A 15,700-nucleotide genomic window follows, 5' to 3' on the forward strand; every position below is an offset into this window, starting at 1 on the left:
GTCCCTGCCGTTTGACGGGCTTACAGTCTAATCGGGGGAGACGGACAGACAAGAACAATGGCACTAAACAGCGTCAAGGGGAAGAACATCTCGTAAAAACAATGGCAAATAAATAGAATCAAGGCGATGTACAATTCATTAACAAAATAAATAGGGTAACGAAAATATATACAGTTGAGCGGACGAGTACAGTGCTGTGGGGATGGGAAGGGAGAGGTGGAGGAGCAGAGGGAAAAGGGGAAAATGAGGCTTTAGCTGCGGAGAGGTAAAGGGGGGATTGCAGAGGGAGTAGAGGGGGAAGAGGAGCTCAGTCTGGGAACGCCTCTAGGAGGAGGTGATTTTTAAGTAAGGTTTTGAAGAGGGAAAGAGAATCAGTTTGGCGGAGGTGAGGAGGGAGGGCGTTCATTCAATCATATTTATTGTGCGCTTACTGTGTGCAGAGCACTGGACTAAGCACTTGGAAAGTAAAGCCTTCCCACTATACCAGCGTACAAATCTAAGGTATACTTAAGTGTGAGAATGTTGTGGGGGGAGGTGGCACGGAGGAAGGGGGAAATGAAGCACAGAGGATGTTTGGGAAAGGCACTGAAACATTTAAGAGGTAGATATAATGGTTATTCCTGCTGCTTGAAAATTATAGGGAATTAAGGGTCTATCAAAATCAGAGAAGCGGAGACATTACCTTGGAGGCTTAAGTGAACCTGCTCGAGAAAGGCTTGGACCGGGGTATGTGCTCTGCTATCTCCTTTTATTCCCAGGAGCTGAAATTGCAGGAAACAGTGGTGTAAATTAAGGATTACGATGACCCGGCCCTTGTCCTTTTATTCTACTTTGAAGCTCTCTTTCATAAAATGACCATTAACTCACTAAGAGAGAAATTACTGCACCTGTTCTCAGTCTTGTGACTGTATTTAGTATTAGGGCAGGACCCAAGAAAATATTACTACAATTTATATTTATGGAAAGTTGATCAGAGAATTCTCTACCTCACTAGGTTAGAAGTGAGATTCAGCATTTAATCCGTAACCCTTAGAAGCATCAAATGGGAACATCTAACTTCAAAAATGCTTTTATAATGTGGTTTTTATGCTAAGGAATATCTGAGATATGAGGTATCTTTATGTGTAAATTTGTCTGTTTGCAGAAGGTTGTTAGCTTCTGAACACAAATACAATTTGGGGCCCAATAATAGAATTATGCATCTCTACGATTTATTATGGTTATAAAAAAAATAAACCCTAGAGAACTGAACTTACAATGGCTCATAACTGTTACTTCCTACTGTTAAGTTAATGTTTTAAGACAACATTAGGCAACTTTGTTAATCCCTTCAGAGAACTGTCTCTTTGTTCTTCTTGAATAAATAGCCTAAAACAATGTACTCTGGTAACTGTTCTAGCTGAAAATCATATCTGTACCTTGTTGAGAAACATGGCTCAATTTAAATGACTATTTCCAGCAAGTACACATGCAAAAAAAATAAATAAATAAATAACCACTTTCTAAAACATCTTGCAGGAATGGTGCAGCACTGGGTGATGTATTTATAAACAGAACAGAATGATCTCTATTCAAGTCCCTTTGCTGTTTTATTAAACTTTGCAGCTTAGGGTATTTTTCTCGCAAACAGTGACGAGTGGTGAGAGACACACGGAAAGAAGCAACAGAACTAATCTTCCTTCATACTCTGCCTTTGTTGCCTGAATGTACTTTTTTGCCTGATTTTGGATAACGGAAGTAAAATCATTTGCGTAATTCTAAACAAATGTCCACAGGCCTTTTGCTCTCATCCCTGCCATAAAGTAGAAGAACAATCACTTAGTCGATCAACCCATCATATATATACTGTGTTCTTGCTAAGAATGAAGCATTGCACTTAGGAGAGTACAAGGGAAACAAAACACACCTTCCCTGCCCTCAAGGAACTTGCAATCTAATGGCACTGTGAAAAATGATTTACAAGAATAAGAGCAGAGGGAAGAACAAGGACAGATAATGTTGGTACAGATGTATTCGGGTGAAATAGCTGAATAATTGAATGTATAAATAGATTTTCATGTGAATATAAGTGCTGAGGATAGGAATCAAATCCATAATAATTCAAGACAGCTAAATTGGCATGATTAGGGGGTTGTGAATTAACCGGTGAAGATTTCTCAGAGGAGGTGGGATTTTAGAAGGTCTTAGATAAGGAAAGCTCTGGTCTCAGGGATTTTGAGGAGAAGCCACTCCAGGTCAGAAGGAACAGAGTGAGCAAGAAGTCAGAGACGGGAGAGTTGAGAGTGAGAGAGGTTTAGAATTTGAGCTTGGGAGAAATTAGCTTGGGGCATAACAGGTGAAGAGAACCAAAATGTAAAATGGGGAAGCCTGAATCAATTTAGTGATAGTCGGATGCACAGTTGATTGGAGGGGTCATCCAATTAACTATACGGCACTGAGTCCCCTTTGTGACGCTAGCCCGACTCAGACCTCCAGGGTCTAAATTGAAGTCGCTTCCTCCTCTGGAGTGAAGGCTCAGGGGTTGCTAGATCAGAGGGTGAATGAAAGCTTAAGCTTTCCCTGACCAGGGTGGGGGCAGGCCAGGTCCCCACTCCGGGGGAATAATGGTTTTAGAATCACGAAAAAGTTGAGGTAATTCCTCACACGGTTCTTCAGATGAGCTGCGAGTTGTCAGATAATCACGTAGAAAACAACAGCCATGGTTTTTGCTGTTGAAATTAGGGCGTTGTTCAACTGGATTGGATTTCCCCTGTCCTAACCTATTTGAATTGTTGTTCCCTGTCTCTTTTTTTTAAAATGATATTTATTAAGCACTATCCATGTACTAGGTACTGCCTAAAGCACTAGGGTAGATACAAGATAATCAGGTTGGTCACAGTCCCTGTCCCACATGGGGCCAATAGTCTTAATCCCCATTTTACAGATGAAGTAATTGAGGCACAGACAAGTTAAGCCATTTGTCCAAGGTCACACAGCAAAAAAGTGGAGGAGCCAGTATTAGAATGTGGGTCTGACTGACTCCCAGGCCCAGCTTCTATCCTCTAGTCACATTGCTTCTTGGTTGTCATCAACTCCACCCCTATCCCCTTGTGGGCCATTGATTTGATTTAGGTTTATGTATTCTTTCCAACACTTACTTCAATGTTTCACACAGAGTAAGCACTTAATAGCTGTTATTAACTATTAACCGGTGCCCATATCAGAGGAGCTTCCCTTGTTGAAGTGGATATTTTAGAAATTATTTTTCATAAAAAAAATCTACTTTTGCCTGAATCTGCACTAGAGCATGGTTTTATTCTGTGGCATAAAATTGGTTTCCCTGGTTTGCATTTAAGGGAAGACAGTGAAAAACAAGTATTTTCTTGACGAACCGTCTGAAAAAAAAAGTATTATCAGCCAATTTGCTATCTAATTTATGTAGGTCACACTTATTTACTTTTCCTTAACCAAGAACAACATGTCCACACCTGAGCTGAACCATCTGTAAGGCAAAATGTACAACAGAATGAACTCAGTAATAATGATACGCATCTTTCAAGGAAAAAAAAAAGTTTGCAAAATAAGGCCTCGTTTTGTTTTTCAAATGCCAACATGCGGAAAAGCAAGAATTTTGGCCTTTTTAATTCCATAAGAATGTCAGGCTGGCATATGTTTATAGATCTGCTCTTTCTCATTAAAGATAAAAATATTTTGCTCATTAGAATTGTGTAGAAGTCCTTGGTTACGTAGATGTTCAGGGAGAGCAACTATATTTATGCTGAGGAGGGAACAGAGAAGATAGAAATTGGGCTAAATCATAAAAAGCAAATCAAGTTCTGTAGTTACTGTGTTACTGTGACCCTGCTAGCTATATGGTTCCAAATACTGCACAATTAAAAAAAATATTTTAATTATCTTTTTCAAAAATGACAGCCTGTTACAAAGGTATTCAGTGATTGCAACCACATGAAAGGATATCATCTTGTGAAGGCTCCAGATTAATTGGAATTAGTCACAAATCCGCCAAAGGCATACAAAAACCAGGCCATTAAAATTTCTGTGCGTGCTACTTCTAGATCACGAATATTTTTGAGGTGCTCAGTACTGGTGTGGAGACTGACTTTTGTCAAGATCAACCTAAGTCCTTATGTTTTCACCGCTCAGCAAGCCTATTTTTAAATGAAGGAAATAAATACAGAAATAAGCAACCAATTACCCAAATGCAGCGGTGATCAAAGCAGAAGAGCTTTGATGGACCTCTGTTCTAAGGAGAACTACTGTACTCCGTCCTACGATAGCCTAAGTGAATTCCTTCTCGTCTGTCTTTTCTCAGCGGTTCAAGACCTGAACCTCTACTGTCCTCTCCATTTGAGAGAAAACTAAGAAGCCTATGAGGACCTAAAGCAAAACAAACGGTGGAATATTGCACTCTGCCCAAACATTAGGCAGCCTGATTACGTACAGAGAAGTTGGAATACTTTAACAGGCCCATCGAGATGCTGGAGAGGATCCAAACAAGAGCAGATTAGATGACTGGAACGAAAAATACGACTCAAGAGAAAGGATAAAGGAGTCATGGTTGTTGCACTTTGAAAAGAGAAGCCTTCGAGGCGACGGTGACTGTTTTCCAGTCGTATGACTTGTCACCGACAGCAATTAGAGCCCACGAAGAATGCTAAAGCTCCTAGTTGTGACGCACTCCCCATTGAGAACCACTCATATCCGTCTGCATGGCTTTTTCTTCGCCTAGGGAACGCCAAGGAGAAGCCAGGGGGTTTCAGAGACACCGTGGAGATCCCCAGAATCAAGGAGAAAGGTGAGAATGGGAACCGCCAACATTTTCACGGCACCTTGCTCTCTCTGTTGCTGGCCAGATCCTAGCTGAGGTCTCTGTGTGTCGGTTCTTGAGGAACAACAGGTACCTGCCCACTCCCAGAATTGTAATAGCATTCCAGACCACAGTAAGGTATGATACTGTAAGCCCGAAGAGGGCAGGGAATGTGTCTGTTAATTGTTATTTCGTGTTCTCCCAAGCACTTAGTATAGTGCTCTACATATAGTAAGGGCTCAATAAATAGACTGAATGACTGAACACGGTCTTTGACACATGCGGCTGTAAAGTAAGCGTATGGAAGAACAACAAACCTTCTAACTCTGTATTTTATAGGCTTCACATGAAATAATTTGTCTTGGGTACAGGGAGCTACTCAACTACTGATTGCCCTGAGGCGCTTGTCAAAATCCAAAGGCAAATCCAAAATCCATGTGATGCGTCTTGTCAGAGCAGAAGTTAAGGTGCCTTGTCCGACATTTGGCTGTTGTAAAAGAACCTACGGTGCACAGGGGCCTTAGTTAGGGGTTTGGGAACAGTCAAGAGGAGCAGAAGACACAAAATCTGACCTTCCAACCTAATGCTGGAAAACAGGCAGGCAAAAGTTGCTAAGTATCATATAAGTAAAAGAATGAGAATGTACACAAAAAATAAAATCAAAACTAAGGAAATTAATAGACAGATGTGAATTTGCAAGTGACTGATTTGGTAGCATGACCAGGAAGATTTGGATTCATCTGGGAATGCGTCCTAGAGGAGGGGTTTTTGAAGAGGACTTTGAAGATGGGAAGGACGAGGCTAGAAGTGGAGGAGAGAGATGCATGTGAGAGAAATTGATGATGGCTGTTTCAGGCCTTGATTGGAGGTTCAGGACTTCACAATCTGTGGTTTTCAAAGGTGGTAAGCTCTTCTCATGAGAAAAGAACAGATAACGATCCACATCGGGAAGAGAAAGCAGGCTACTAACTCCATTTTACAATTTGTAGGAGCTTAACAAATACCATAGCTCGACTGCATCAACATGGCCAGGGATCAAGTTACGCCAAGCCCAGAGGCTACAGAGTTCATTCATTCATTCATTCAATAGTATTTATTGAGCGCTTACTATGTGCAGAGCACTGTACTAAGCGCTTGGGATGAACAAGTCAGCAACAGATAGAGACAGTCCCTGCCGTTTGACGGGCTTACAGTCTAATCACAAGAACAATGGCAATAAATAGAGTCAAGGGGAAGAACATCTCATTAAAACAATGGCAACTAAATAGAATCAAGGCGATGTACAATTCATTAACAAAATAAATAGGGTAATGGAAATATATACAGTTGAGCGGACGAGTACAGTGCTGTGGGGATGGGAAGGGAAAGGTGGAGGAGCAGAGGGAAAAGGGGAAAAAGAGGGTTTAGCTGCGGAGAGGTAAAGGGGGGGTGGCAGAGGGAATAGAGGGAGAAGAGGAGCTCAGTCTGGGAACGCCTCTTGGAGGAGGTGAGTTTTAAGTAGGGTTTTGAAGAGGGGAAGAGAATCAGTTTGGCGGAGGTGAGGAGGGAGGGCGTTCCAGGACCGCGGGAGGACGTGGCCCGGGGGTCGACGGCGGGATAGGCGAGACCGAGGGACGGCGAGGAGGTGGGCGGCAGAGGAGCGGAGCGTGCGGGGTGGGCGGTAGAAAGAGAGAAGGGAGGAGAGGTAGGAAGGGGCGAGGTGATGGAGAGCCTCGAAGCCTAGAGTGAGGAGTTTTTGTTTGGAACGGAGGTCGATAGGCAACCACTGGAGCTGTTTAAGAAGGGGAGTGACATGCCCAGATCGTTTCTGAAGGAAGATGAGCCGGGCAGCGGAGTGAAGAATAGACTGGAGCGGGGCGAGAGAGGAGGAAGGGAGGTCAGAGAGAAGGCTGACACAGTAGTCTAGCCGGGATATAACGAGAGCCCGTAGCAGTAAGGTAGCCGTTTGGGTGGAGAGGAAAGGGCGGATCTTGGCAATATTGTATAGGTGAAACCGGCAGGTCTCGGTAACGGATAGGATGTGTGGGGTGAACGAGAGGGACGAGTCAAGGATGACACCGAGATTGCGGGCCCGAGAGACGGGAAGGATGGTCGTGCCATCCACGGTGATAGAGAAGTCTGGGAGAGGACCGGGTTTGGGAGGGAAGATGAGGAGCTCAGTCTTGCTCATGTTGAGTTTTAGGTGGCGGGCCGACATCCAGGTGGAGACGTCCCGGAGGCGGGAGGAGATGCGAGCCTGAAGGGAGGGGGAGAGGACAGGGGCGGAGATGTAGATCTGCGTGTCATCTGCGTAGAGATGGTAGTCAAAGCCGTGAGAGCGAATGAGTTCACCGAGGGAGTGAGTGTAAATGGAGAACAGAAGAGGGCCAAGAACTGACCCTTGAGGAACTCCAACAGTTAAAGGATGGGAGGGGGAGGAGGCTCCGGCGAAGGAGACCGAGAATGACCGGCCAGAGAGGTAAGAGGAGAACCGGGAGAGGACGGAGTCCGTGAAGCCAAGATGAGACAAGGTATGGAGGAGGAGGGGATGGTCGACAGTGTCAAAGGCAGCAGAGAGGTCAAGGAGGATCAGAATGGAGTAGGAGCCATTGGATTTGGCAAGAAGGAGGTCATGGGTGACCTTAGAGAGAGCAGTCTCGGTAGAGTGGAGGGGACGGAAGCCAGATTGGAGGGGGTCTAGGAGAGAATGGGAGTTAAGGAATTCTAAGCATTCTAAGAGTTCTTGTGCCCACTTAGATAATACTGAAAGAACTACAATTTTTGTCACAAATTTTTTTTTAAAAAAAGGAAAGAGCACATTTCAGATGTAACTTGACCTTGCTTCCGCTACAGTAATTTCACATGGTAGGTTCTGTTGAATCGATCAATCTATCGGATTCATTGAGCACTTACTACATGCTCAGCACTGAACTAAGAACTTGGGAGCGATCACTCTAACGGAACCCTGTCCACACAGGCCCTGTCCACAAGGGAGACAGATAGTTACATAAATTACAGATATGGACATTTGTGTTGTGGGGCTGAAAGTGGGGTGAATAAAAAAATCCAAAGGGTGGTAAAAATCGAAGTCCATATCAATCGATCGATGGTATTTATTGAGCATTTATTGTATGCAGAGTGCTTGGGCGAGCACAGTAAAGCAGAATTTGGTAGACACCCCGCACCAACAAGGAGCTTACAGTCTAGAGGGAGAGACAGATATTGAATTGTACATTCCAAGTGCTTAGTACAGTGCTCTGCACATAGTAAGCACTCAATAAATACTATTGAATGAACTAAATTATGATTCTGTACCTAAGTGCTGAGGGTGGATGAATATCAAGAGCTTGAGTGGAAAGAGCAAGGGCTTGGGAGTCAGAGGGCGTGGGTTCTAGTGGTGCCTCTGCCACTTGTCTGCTGTGTGCTGCTCTTGTAAAGTGCCTGGCACACAGTAAGTGCTTAGCAGACAACACAATTATAATTATTTTTAACAAGAAACCTGCATCTGGCCCCAGTCCAAAACATCATAGCTTAGCTGAATGAGCCGGGGCTGGGGAGTCAGAGGACATGGGTTCTAATCCCAGTACTGCCACTTGTCTGCTGCGAGACCTTGGGCAAAACACAACTTCTCTGTCACTCACTTACCTCATCTGTAAAATGGGGAGGAAGGCTGAGAGCCTCGGGTGGGACAACCTGATGACCTTGTATCTACCCCAGCGGTTAGAACAGTCCTTGACACATAGTAAGCGCTTAACAAATACCATCATTATTATTATTATTATTATTAAGGGTATGGATGATAAGTCAGTAAGGGTCAGCAGAAATTAAGTCAGTGAGGAGTCCCAGAAACCTGAGTGCTTACCGCCCATCATCTCCACGATAATGAACTGTTCGTTGTGCTGAAGCTGTTTAGGATTTCTTTATCTTAGCCTGTTACATTTTTTCCCCTTCTTCCCAAAATGTCTGCGCCCTCCCCCTTCCTACCTCCCCTGGCTTTATAATGTGAGCCCCCCGTGGGACAGAGACAAAGTCAAAATCAATGTTCATATATTCTTCCCAACATTCTAGTGCGTCACATAGTGTAAGCACTTAATAAACATTATTGATTGATTGACTGATGGATGTGAGGCTTAGTTAGTGAATGTTGGTGAAGCACTTTGATATTTCTTGATGAAAAGGCATTTTATCAATGCTGAGTGATATTTTCATGGCTAAATCTCAGCACATCAGTGTCTATAAAACACTTTGAGTCAATTTTACTTTGAATTGTAAAAGTTAAATACTTGCTGTAAAAATATCTGATAATCAGAATACATTGGCCCAAGTACTTTCCATTTTAAAGCTAGGCTAATCCAAAACAAGGACTGAGAAATAAAGTTTTGTCTTGCTATTCAAATGTGTTTCCCTGAAGCATCATCTTTTTTTTTTTATATTAGTCCTGGCTCTCAAATGAAGTAGCTGTAAGAATTTTAATAGAGCCACCCTGAAGACACGTTAAGATTCAAAAAAGCAATACTATTTAAAAAAAAATTCAATTGAAATATTTTCACTAGAAAAATTCTAAAGTCCTCCACATCATTTATTTGGGTAACAGGTTCAGAATGCTACTTCTTTCAACTTACAGCAAAATTAACTTGCTCCTTGTTTTATATTTTTGTGTGCCTTGTGTTAACACCTCTCTTTTGTAATAAAGCCTCTAGTCTAATCTAGTGCTAATTGTATTTCTGGATCAGTTTTGCATTTTAGCTTAATTGGTTTCTCTATAATTTGAAATGGTGCAGTTTAGGATCTGTCAACTCTTCAGAACATTTTTTTTCTTCCGTGATGCAAATAAAAGTTCTAAAAGAGTACGTCTAGGTAAATTTGGGATTCCAAGTCTTACGGTTTATTTTAAAACGTGACTCTCTCTCAACTGCAGGGGTAAGTCACAAACATCTTGGATTGAACAGCCTACTGTAGGTTTTGTTTTTATTATGAAATTATCGCTTCCATTCATTCATTCAATCGAATCTATTGAGCGCTTACTGTGTGCACAGCACTGCACTACACCCTTGGAAAGTACAACAGAAAGAGTCATAACTCACCTTTCTTTGTAGAGATGGCTGAATACCAGGAGATCAGGGAAGACAGAGAGGAGAGAAATGTCCCTCCTGATCTTTCCATTGCTTGAGGCTTTTACCAAGCTGTTCTTAGCCCCTAGAGGTGTCTCATGCAAAGCACCATAAATCCAATTTTATCTAAATTTACATAGGTCACCAGGATACATAAAAACAGTTGACAATTGGATCAATCAGTCATTGCTTCCAGCACCACAATCTGACTCCACATCAAAACATCTCTTTATGTAGGTTTACTTTTCAAAGGCAATTAGGGTGGGGTTTAGAAAATGATTGCTGTGAAAGTAATTATAATGAACAAAAAAAGGGTTAAAAATCTAATGTAGGCCCAGGAACTACACAGAGAGCACTGTACTAAGCATTTGGCAGAGTAAAATAGTGTCAGAGACTCTCAGAGGGTATTTGTTAAGCACTTACTATGTGCCAGGCACTGTACTAAGCGTTGGAGTGGACACCAGCAACAAGGTAACTGAACCGTAGAGAAATTCAATGACTTAGCCAAAGTCACACAGGAGACAAGTGGAGGAGCCGGGATTAGAACCCAGATCCTTCTGAGGCCCAGGCCTGTGTTCAATCCACTACACCACGCAGCTTCTGATCTAGATTCCACTGCCTGCAAGGAGATCGTAATCTAGCAAGTGGAAGAGGCACTAAAAAAATTTACGGATAGTACAATGGAGGAAAAGGGGACCTGTATGCTGTCCATCAGCGATATTTCTGGAGCGCTTACCCTGTGCAGAGCACCCTACTAAGCCTTTGGGAGAGAATACAAGTCAATAGTGCCAGTTAGATGTGACTCCTGACTGGAGCTTACAGCAGAAGGAGGGGATGGACTTTAAAATAAATTGCGGATGGGGGGAAACTATCGTGGGACTGGGGTGAGTATAAGAGTGTTTAAGGAGTGCGCAGCCATGTGCTCTGTCGACGCAGAGGGAAATAAGGGCTTAACCAGGGAAGAGCTCTTGGAGGTGATGTGACTTTAGCAATTAGTGAACTACTGCTTAATAGGGCATTTTATACCCTCCATATAGGGTATATACAATACATATCTTATATACACGTATAAATGTTAAAAAAAGGTTGTAAATGAGTAACCAGTGGTGCAGGAGTGTTCAAATGGCAGTTGGGGAGATATAAACAGAAATATTTACATTATATCAAGAAATATCTCCTGGACATTTGGGCCCCCTTACTAATTTTATTCACAATTATCTAGAGTCTCAGTAAAAGTGTATTTGCTTGTGAGCGGGCACACAAACATCTTACATAGTAGCATAGTAGCATACTTCCAGGCTATTAGCTCCATTCCAGGATCAGTATTAGGCAAGAGATGCTCACAGACAGGGGAACTTGGCAAAGCGGCCAAGTTCCGGCACCAGAAAACCAGCTTATGCCAATCATTCAAAAGTTTTTATTAAGCGCTTACTATGTGCAGGGCACTGTAGTAAGTGCTTGGAATGGACAATTTGGCAACGGATAGAGACAATCCCTGCCCAGTGATGGGCTCCCAGTTTAAACACCCTGGTTGGGCCTGGGATTAATGAGTTCCACACAATTATCCTTCCATTTCCTCTATCCCTCTCCCTTCTGCATCTCCAGTGGACTTGGAACGCACCCTTTAAGCACTTGATTTTCACCCCGCCCTCAGCCCCATAGCATTTACGTACAAAACCATAATTTATTGTGGATAGAGAACGGGCCTGGGAGTCAGAAGGCCATGGGTTCCAATCTCGGCTCCGCTCTTTGTCTGCTGTGAACTTAGGCAAGTCACTTCACTGTGCCTCGGTCACCTCATCTATAAAATGGGGATTGAGACTGCAAACTCCATGTGGGCAGGGATTGTGTCCAACCTGATTTGCATGTACCCACCCCAGAGCTTAGATCAGTGCCTGGAGCATAGGTGCTTAAAAAATGCCAAGATTATTATTATTATTACTCATGTTAATATCCGTATTCCCCCTCTAGTCTATAAGCCTGTTGTAGGCAGGGAATGTGTCTACAACCTCTGCTATAATTATATTAATAATAATGGTGGCATTTGTTGAGTGCTTACTTTGTGCCAAGCACTGTCCTAAGCACTGAAGCACTTAGTATGGTACGTATTCAATTCATATGACTGATTGCACACTTACTGTGTGCAGAGCATTGTTCTCGGTGCCTGGGAGAGTACAATATAACAGAGTTGGCAGACAAATTCTCTGACCCCAAGGAGTTTACAGATGGAACATCATCTCCATAGTCAAGACAAAAGAGGAGACAGCTGAATGGAGATCTCCAAAGTCTTATCCAAGCCAGGCTGACTTTTTAATTTTCATTCTTATCCCTTTAAATGATGGAAATGATGGAAAACCTCCTGCCTAGATACCTGAATTTGTGGGCTGCTGTAAATTCAGCGTGTAGGTTTCCCAGACACAGGCAGATACATAGCATCCATTTTCTTCACACCTATCGTCGGACCACAGAGCTGGGTGGAACAAATACAAGTAATAATAATAATAATAATGATAATAAAGGTGGTATTTAAAGGCTTACTATGTGCAAAGCACTGTACTAAGCACTGGGGGATACAAGGTGATCAGGTTGTCCCACGTGGGGCTGACAGTTTTAATCCCCATTTTCCAGATGAGGTAACTGAGGCACAGAGAAGTTAAGTTATTTGCCCAAAGTCACACAGCTGGCAAGCGGCAGAGCCGGGATTAGAACCCACAACCTCTGACTCCCAAGCCCGGGCTCTATCCACACCCACAAGATGTTGGCTTTGAGAAAAGAAGAGAGAGATTTCATTCTCCTAAGAATCAACAGCCCCACCGACATGCTGGTGATGAAAATGTTTGGGTCCCTGGAAGCAAATGATTTCCCTTCTCATTACTGATCCTAGGAAGCAAGACAAGTTTTGCTTGAGCAAGGGCAGGCAAATTAAGTCTCGTCTGATTAGCAACAAGCTGATTACCATTTCCAGGACCAAAAAATGATTTTCAATACTGAGGCTCAAAACCAAAATGATTTTGCTGTCCCTGTATTTCCATAGTGAGTTTTCTTTGTTGTCAGTAATACGTGACTGCCCAAATAAGCCTTATTTAGCTATGGATTTCGCTCTTAGTTATCACACAAAATAGTCTTATTATTTTTTAGGGTTCGGCTCTCAACAATCTTGGATGAAAATTATGCTTTCAATCACAGAAAGTATTCTACTGAGGGATGGCATGGACCTCACTGTGAAGCAAAAGACAGGAAAAGGTGCACAGTAATTATAAAACAGGCACTATTAGGGGATGTTTTGGCTTTTTTTTGATATTTTAGAGATTTTAGAATTGAATTAAACTGCATTATTCCAGTCTTGTACACCTTTATCAAAGTTCTCAGGAGAAAGAGAATATATCTTCACCATGTGTGGTGCATACATTGTGTTTCCAGAAGAGAGAGAATACTAGGTGTATATTATTTGAAATCGACTGACAGGAGAGAAATTAATTCACAGGGTGGGTGTGGTTTGCGGATGGGTTTGACTGATAACAGTTACCCTTGATTAAATAGTAGTGAATTGACTCAATCAATTGTATTTATGGAGTGCTTGTTCTGTGCAGAGCATTGTACTGAGTGTTTGGGAAAGTACAATACAACAATAAACAGACACGTTCCCTGTCCACAGTGAGCTTACAGTCTAGAGGCTCTCGGTATACAGATATAAATCTAGAGAGTAGATAAAAGATAATAAGGTTTATTCAGTGACTGTCACACATGGGCTAATAGTTTCAGTAGGAGGGAGAATGCGTCATCTGTAAAATGGGGATTAAGACCATGAACTCCATGTGGGACATGGACTGTGTCTCAACCTGATTGTTGTGTACCTACTCCAGCACTTAGTACACTTCCTGTCACATAGGGAGTGCTTAAGAAATGCCATTAAAAAAAAGCCATTGAATTCCCATTTCACAGATGACGTAACAGAGAAGTTAAGTGATTTGCTCAAGGTCACACAGCAGGCAAGTGGCAGAGCTGGAATAAGAACCCAGATCCTCTAATTCTCTGGAAAGGGCTCTTTCATTCATTCATTCAATAGTATTTATTGAGCTCTTACTATGTGCAGAGCACTGTACTAAGCACTTGGGATGTACAATTCAGCAAGAGATAGAGACAATCCCTGCCCAATAACAGGCTTACAGCCTCAACGTGGGAGACAGACAGCAAAGCAAAACAAAACAAGACAACATCATCAAGATAAGTAGAATCATGGAGATATACGCCTCATTAACAAAATAAATTGGGTAATAAATAATATACACAAATAAGCACAGCGTTGAGGGGAGGGGAAGGGGGAAGAGCAGAGGGCGGGGGGGTGGGAAGGGAGGGGAGGAGGAGCAGAAGGAAAGGGGTGCTCGGTCTGGGAAGGCCTCCTGGAGGAGGTGAGCTCTCAGTAGGGCTCTGAAGAGAGGAAGAGAGTTAGTTTGGCGGAGGTGAGGAGAGAGGGCATTCCAGGACAGCAGGAGGATGGGAACCAGGGGTTGACGGCAGGACAGGAGCGAACGGGGGACTGGGAGGAGGTGAGCGGCAGAAGAGCGGAGTCAACGGGATGGGCAGTAGAAAGAGAGAAGGGAGGTGAGGTAAGAGGGGGCAAGGTGATGGAGAGCTCTGAAGCCAATAGTAAGGAGTTTTTGTTTGGCTCTTTCCCTCTGAAGAGTTCCTAAAACGACATCACTTCTAAGAGTCATTTCCCAAATAATCCCCAGCGGATGTCTTCCTAACAGAGGTCCAGAGGAGTCATGTGTAGATGTGGCCATTTTTTTTCTTCTTCTTCACGTAATTGCCTACTCTGACCCTGATCATTCATAGTTATGCTCTACTCTTGTAGGCATCCTCCATGGATGATTTATGTCCCATCACAATGGGTACTACTTTGGGGCTAGGGGACTTTCTCCTTTGTTTGTTTTATGGCACTTGTTCAGTGCTTCCTTTGTGTCAAACACTGTTCTAAGCGCTGGGGTGGGCATGAGTTAATTAGGTTGGACACAGTCCTTGTCCCAAGTGGGGCTCACAGTCTTAAGTAGCAGGGAGAATAAGTCTTTACAGTTGAGGCACAGGGAAGTTAAGTGACTTGTCCAAGGTCACACAGCAGGCAATCGGCAGAGCAGTTGGCGGAGCCGGGATTAGAACTCAGGGTCTCTGTCTCCCAGGTCCGTGCTCTGGAGTACTTCTGCTATATGTTCCCAAGTAGCTAGTCCAGTGCTCTGCACACTGTACATGCTTAATTAATACAAATGAAGAAAAAGAAATCATACTGCAGACAGAGCCATGCAGACTGATGATCGCACAGGGGCTTCTGGGAGAAATTTCACAGGATTAACTACTACTCATATAGGAAAATTGAAACGATACAGAGAAGATTAGCATGCCCCTTCACGAGGATGACATAAAAATTCATAAAGTTTTCTTTAAAGTATGTATTATAAATCATTCATTTACTCATATAATTTGTCTCCCTCTCTAAGCTCTTTGTGGGCAGGGAGCGTATCTGCTAATTCTGTAGTATTGTACTGACCCAAGTGTTTAGTACAGTGCTCCGCACAAGTGCTCAATCAGTATCCTTGATTGCTTCCCATGTCCAATATTTCATTAAACTGGGTTAGGAGAGGATAGCAGCAGAGGAACTGGACTAATCAATCAGTCATAATTACGGAGTGCTTACTGTGTGCTGAGCACTGTACTAAGCGCTTGGGAGAGTACAATATCACAACATAACAGACACATTCCCTGTGCAAAATGAGCTCATTCTGTGAAATGTTTATTTGAGTTCATCTTT

The 15,700-nt window shown here is 43.0% G+C and overlaps 1 non-coding gene across 1 annotated transcript; it reads left to right on the top strand.

Annotated features, from left to right (window-relative positions):
• Positions 1 to 15,238: 15,238 nt before the first annotated feature.
• LOC114813089 lies at positions 15,239 to 15,340 on the top strand. The gene has a single exon (XR_003760700.1). It is a non-coding gene; the product is annotated as a U6 spliceosomal RNA (small nuclear RNA).
• Positions 15,341 to 15,700: the final 360 nt, after the last annotated feature.

This window comes from Ornithorhynchus anatinus, chromosome 6 (assembly GCF_004115215.2).
Source record: "Ornithorhynchus anatinus isolate Pmale09 chromosome 6, mOrnAna1.pri.v4, whole genome shotgun sequence".
In the NCBI taxonomy this organism is placed as follows: domain Eukaryota; kingdom Metazoa; phylum Chordata; class Mammalia; order Monotremata; family Ornithorhynchidae; genus Ornithorhynchus; species Ornithorhynchus anatinus.